We start from the raw sequence: 6,000 nt of genomic DNA, 5'->3' as shown, positions 1-6,000 counted from the left end.
ACAAAGAAGAAATACACATGGCCAAAAGACACATGAAAAAATGTTCCACATCACTAATCATCAGGGAGATGCAAATCAAAACAACGATGAGATACCACCTCACACCCCAGAGAATGGCACACATCACAAAGAATGAGAATAAACAGTGTTGGCAGGGATGTGGAGAGAAAGGAACTCTTATCCACTGCTGGTGGGAATGCCGTCTAGTTCAACCTTTATGGAAAGCGATATGGAGATTCCTCCAAAAACTGGAAATCGAGCTCCCATACGATCCAGCTATACCACTCCTAGGAATATACCCTAGGAACACAAAAATACAATACAAAAACCCCTTCCTTACACCTATATTCATTGCAGCACTATTTACCATAGCAAGACTCTGGAAACAACCAAGATGCCCTTCAACAGACGAATGGCTAAAGAAACTGTGGTACATATACACAATGGAATATTATGCAGCTGTCAGGAGAGATGAAGTCATGAAATTTTCCTATACATGGATGTACACGGAATCTATTATGCTGAGTGAAATAAGTCAGAGAGAGAGAGAAAAACGCAAAATGGTCTCACTCATCTATGGGTTTTAAGAAAAATGAAAGACACCCTTGTAATAATAATTTTCAGACACAAAAGAGAAAAGAGCTGGAAGTTCCAGCTCACCTCAGGAAGCTCACCACAAAGAGTGATGAGTTTAGTTAGGGAAATAACTACATTTTGAACTGTCGTAATAATGAGAATGTATGAGGAAAATGGAGAGCCTGTCTAGAGTACAGGCGGGGGTCGGGTGGGGTGAAGGGAAACTTGGGACATTGGTGATGGGAATGTTGCACTGGTGATGGGTGGTGTTCTTTACATGACTGAAACCCAAACACAATCATGTATATAATTAAGGTGTTTAAATAAATTAAAAAAAAAAAAAAGATTTCCTTCCCACTCCCAACCAAATTAGTGTTTTTATAAACCAGTTTGGGAAATACAAGTGACAGCTGCTACTATAAACATTCTTTTCAACTCTATTAAACCCTGAACATCTGAGTCTTTGCTAAACATTTTTTAAAGAATAAAAAATGGGACCAGAGAGAAAGTGTAAGGGGGTAAAGCAATTACCTTGCATGTAGCTGATTCTAGTTTGCTTCCTGGCACTATATATGGGCCCACACACACTACCAGGGGCCACTCCAAAAGCAGAGAATCAGGAATAGCCCCCAAGGACCAAGGTGTGGCCCATTTCCTGCCCAAGAATATAAAACAGTATCTGAAAATAGGAAAGTACTCACATATCAATCCAGAAATATTGATTATGTGTCATTTTGTAAAAAAGCCCATAGTTAATCCAGCTGTGGACTTGGCAAAAGATATTCTTACCTTGGAGTAGATAGTGTTGCTCAGACTTCTGGATCATAATGTCCAGAGTAAAATGAATTTTATTTTAAATAAAATAAAAATTAATTTTATTTCACATTAAAATTGCTCACAAGCTGACATTCTATTTTCTTTAGCCCTGTGCCAGTAGGCTTGTGTTAATTTAGCTGTTATAAGAGAGAAAGGAAGAGAGAGCCCTTCTCTTTAACCCATTCTATCCCAAATATTGGAAATTACAATTTGCATTTTCCTTTACAATAATACTTTCCAGCAATTAAGAACAGAAAGGTCTACCACTGTTGGCTTAGATGAGACAGTAGATTAGCGGTAGTTAAAGAATGTCTATGGAGAGGCTAGAGTGGTGGCACAGTGGTAGGGCCTTGCACATGGCTGACCTGGATTGGACCTCAGTTCAATCCCCCGGTGTACCATATGGTCCCCCGAGCCAGGAGTGATCTCTGAGTACAGAGCCAGGAGTAATCCCTGAGCATCACCGGTGTGGCCCCCCCCCCAAAAAAAAAGAATGTCTATGTAGTGATTAAATCAGTATTATGCACCTAATTTTCCTCGTGCCCCTTAGGTATAGGCAACAATGAAATGAGTGAAGGAGGGGTGATGGGAATGAGGGTACAGGATTACATCAGGGGTTTTGTGTTGTTGTTAACTCTTCAGACAACTTGACTCTGTCCTTAACACTTTCTTTTGAAATATTATTTCCCCTTTCTGGATAAATTGAATGTCTAAATACTCTTTACTATAAAAAGAGTTGGGGAGAAGGGTGCTGGAGAATACAGTACTTGCCTTGCTCACTGTGACCAGGTGTCACATATGGTTCCTGAGCTCTGCTAAGAGTAATCCTGAGCACAGAGCCAGGAGTAAGCACTGAGCACTACTGGATGTGGCCCAAAACTAAACAAGAAAAAAGAAAAAGAAGAAAAGTTTCTGTAAAGGATCTTTTTTTTTATTATTTATTTATTTATTTAGGTTTAGGGGCCACATCCGGTGGTGCTCAGGTTACTCCTGGCTCTGTGCTCATAAATCACTCCTGGCAGACTTGGGAACCAAGTGGAATGCTGGGAATCAAACCCAGGTCCATCCTGAGTAGGCCACATGCAAGGCAAGCACCCTACCACTGTGCTATCGCTTCTGGCCCCTCTGCAAAGGATCATTAAAGAGAATTCAGTTTTGATGCCATAGGCGGAGATAAGGTTCTGTACTGATATGGCAGCACTGGCATCCTGGAAATGAGGGACAAGAGTTGGCAGGATTTGCTCTAGAGGTATGGGAGAATTCTACCAGGTTTAGATAGAGGCTTCCTTCTGAATTCAGAGCTCAGATAATATCACCTTCCTCCATCCCAAAAGCAAAAATGAATGCAAGTGTAAGGTCAGGCATGCTAATGACTTAATGCAAGTGAATTACTTGGAAGTGCACAGAGAGCACAAGTTTCTTAGTAAGCACTGTTCATGGTTTGAGATCAAGAAGAGTCCATCTCGAAGACTGAAGGAAGTCTTAGACCACTTCCTTCTAAAGAACTGTTAGATGCTACTATAATTTGCTACAATTTCATCTACCTGAACTAACATCCTGTTTCCTATTTCATCAAAGGACTCAATTTTAGGAATTCCTCCTTAACCCAAGGGGTAAAAGTTGGGGAATATGCTCTGAAGAGAAAATTTCATAAAGGATTCTCAAAACAATGATGACTTCTAGCATTTGTGTTGTGTTTTAAGGTTCACCGAATATTTTCACACACTTTCATCCTCACCCTCTGAAGTGGATCCGAAAGGATCATTCCCTGCTTTAATGACAAGGAAAATGAGGCCTTAACAGGTCATTTAATTTTATGTTGAGGAAACTTGAGGAGTCCTTGTTTTACAAATGGAGAAACAGAGAGTCAAAGTTAAATTAGCAGCTTAAAGCCACATAGCTAATTAGGAGCAGAGCTATCTACCATGCCGATAAATTTGTAATGTCCCAGTCTTACTGATAGAGTCCAAACCTTCTGGCATCCAAGCATAAACTGGATTTTTCTGCCAAACAACTTGATTCTCTTGAATAAAAATGAAATACTTGAGCTCATTTCTGGTCCCCAAGAGCTTTTCACTATCAGCTGAATCTTCTTAAGGTCCTGGAAGGAGAGGAAATGACTTGTAGAGAGGTTTTGTTTGGAAGCTGCTGAAAAGATTATTTTCAAGATTATCTTTTCCAGAGTAAAAAGTAGAACAGGAAATAATGTGCAAAAAAAAAAAAAAAAAAGAGAGAGAGAGAGAAGCAATGTTTTAAAGTGGTATATACTATTATTAAAAGGTTAATAAGGTTTTGCTTTCTCTGCTCAGATTTGAGGCAGTTTTCTTGGTACATCTGTCCTAGTGGTATTTCCCTCATCTGCTTACTAACCAAATTATTCCTGCTACTACAGAATTTAGATAGAGTTCTCTTGGGATTGAAGAACTGCAGCAACAGGACAACTTTCCCAAAATAACCCAGGAATTTGAACATACCTCCTACACCAGACCTGAGTTCTAAACCTGTAGGAAAAAAAAAACTAGTACATTAGAAATTTGCTCTTCTGAGACCATTTAACTCAGTGCCTTTCAGTGCTTATCACAGAGTCTGGGTAGAGAAGAACTTCCCAGTTATATCTCTGGAAGCTGCATTTCTGTTCTTCTTGTATACTAGGTCATCAGCTAGACAGCACACTTCTCAGAATGTATCCCCTCTTCTCCTGTGAGCCCTAAGTGCAAAGAAGTTGTCATTACACTCCATGTTGGTCAGGGTCAGTTATTTCTGCTAAAGAGCATGAAAAAGATGAAGAATTCTCAGAGGAATCATGAGATCAGTGCCAGGTAGGGAAAGAAATATAAAGAAAAGGAAGCAAATCTCTGTTTTCAGTAAAAAAAAAAAAATAGAAGAAGAAATAAAATTAGAGGCCAGAGAGATACAGAGATAAGACTCTGGCCTTGCACACAGCCAGCTATCATTAGATTCCTAATGGCACCATTTATGGCCCCTATTCTTGTCACTGTGACCTCTGAGCACCAAGCCAGGAGTAAGCATCGAGGACAGCCAGGTAGGGTCCCCAAACCTCAAACAAACAAAAGAAATAAAAGTTCTGGAAACTAAGAAATTTGGAGGAAGTCAACAATGAAAGTAGTTTCATTGAAATTCAGAGATAAAAGGACCCCAGAGATGTCAGTTTGTTAAATATAAAGAAGAACTCTGAGCAAAGGAGAGATCTGGCTCCAGTCAAGGTTCAGTCTCCCCCTCATTCTTGTACTGGTCTTTCTTTTTCCATGTGGTTCTCTGCTCATATTTTGTCTTCTAGTTCACTCTTCTGCCAGCCTTCCTTCTTTCCTCTTTTTTATGAAAACAAAAAATAGAGGCCATCTTTCAGAAAGCGAATAAAAACCTATGAGAGGATTGACACTTTTAAAGGGCTGTAGGAAATTCCAAACTCTACATTTGAAGCAACATGATTAGTAGTCTTTAAGCAAAACTAGTATTGAAACAGGAACTAGTGGGCGACAACCAAGAATAGAAAGAAAAAAATAATTCTGGATGGACCAGCGAAATAATCATAATTGTTTCTAGTGTTGTGTGGTTCATTGTGTTAAACTTTTCTTTGAAGGTAATTGATTCCCTCAATAACTTATTGATAGAGCTTCAAAGAGTACAATAACTTCTCATCTTTTATGTAAATGTAATTATGAATATGCATTTTATGGATTATAACTCCTTTTGTACCATACTTGAAAAAGAGCCATGTCCAAAGAAGATCGCCATCTTCTGAAATATGGCATATTGTTATGTATGCCCATCTTCAAAGGGGTTATTCATTTAGGAAATGCCACTAGAATATTTCTCTATGTGTGTTAAACCAGGTGCAGAATAAAAGTGCCTTCAAAGTTACCACAACAGAGAAACAAAAAAAATTATTTTTTAAGAGATTTGTGGTCCCCCCAAAAAAGAATTGGAATGCCATCTTGGGACATCTCAACATTGACTTCAAAGTGCTAAATCTCTCAATGCATCCTAAGCAAAGGTCATAATTCTATTATCACAGAATTTATCTTTTAAGAACTTTGGGAATTATTTAGAAAAGAGTATATAGTATCACTCAAATATGCTCCACAAATGCTCTACCACAAGTATTCCAGGGGACCAGAATCATAGTACAGCGGACAAGGCATTTGCCTTGCACATGATTGATCTAATTCAGTCCTCAGCATCCCAGATGGTCCCCCAAGCTTGCCAAGAGTAATTTCTGAGTGCAGAGCAAGGAGTAACTTCTGAGCATCACCAGATGTGGCCCAATCAAAAAAAAAAATGTTTTTTTAAGAATTCCAGGATGAATTGAGGAAAATGCCTATCGTCTCCCTTCTTGGAAAGGCATACTTTATAAAAGGAGTTTTAAAGGCAAAGAAATTCTATCTCAATAAAATTGTAGTTTATTTCATTGAAAAATGTTTTTGGCTGTTGGGCCACAATCAGTGATGTTTAGGACTTACACCTTGTTCTATGCTCAGAAATTGTTCCTGGTGATGCTCAAGGAATCATATGTTGTGCCAGGGATGCAACTAGGCAAGTGCCTTGCCTCCTGTATTATCTCTCTAGCTCCTGTTTAATTTTCTTAGC

This window comes from Suncus etruscus, chromosome 17 (assembly GCF_024139225.1).
Source record: "Suncus etruscus isolate mSunEtr1 chromosome 17, mSunEtr1.pri.cur, whole genome shotgun sequence".
In the NCBI taxonomy this organism is placed as follows: domain Eukaryota; kingdom Metazoa; phylum Chordata; class Mammalia; order Eulipotyphla; family Soricidae; genus Suncus; species Suncus etruscus.
Note: the sequence above shows the minus strand (reverse complement) of the source record.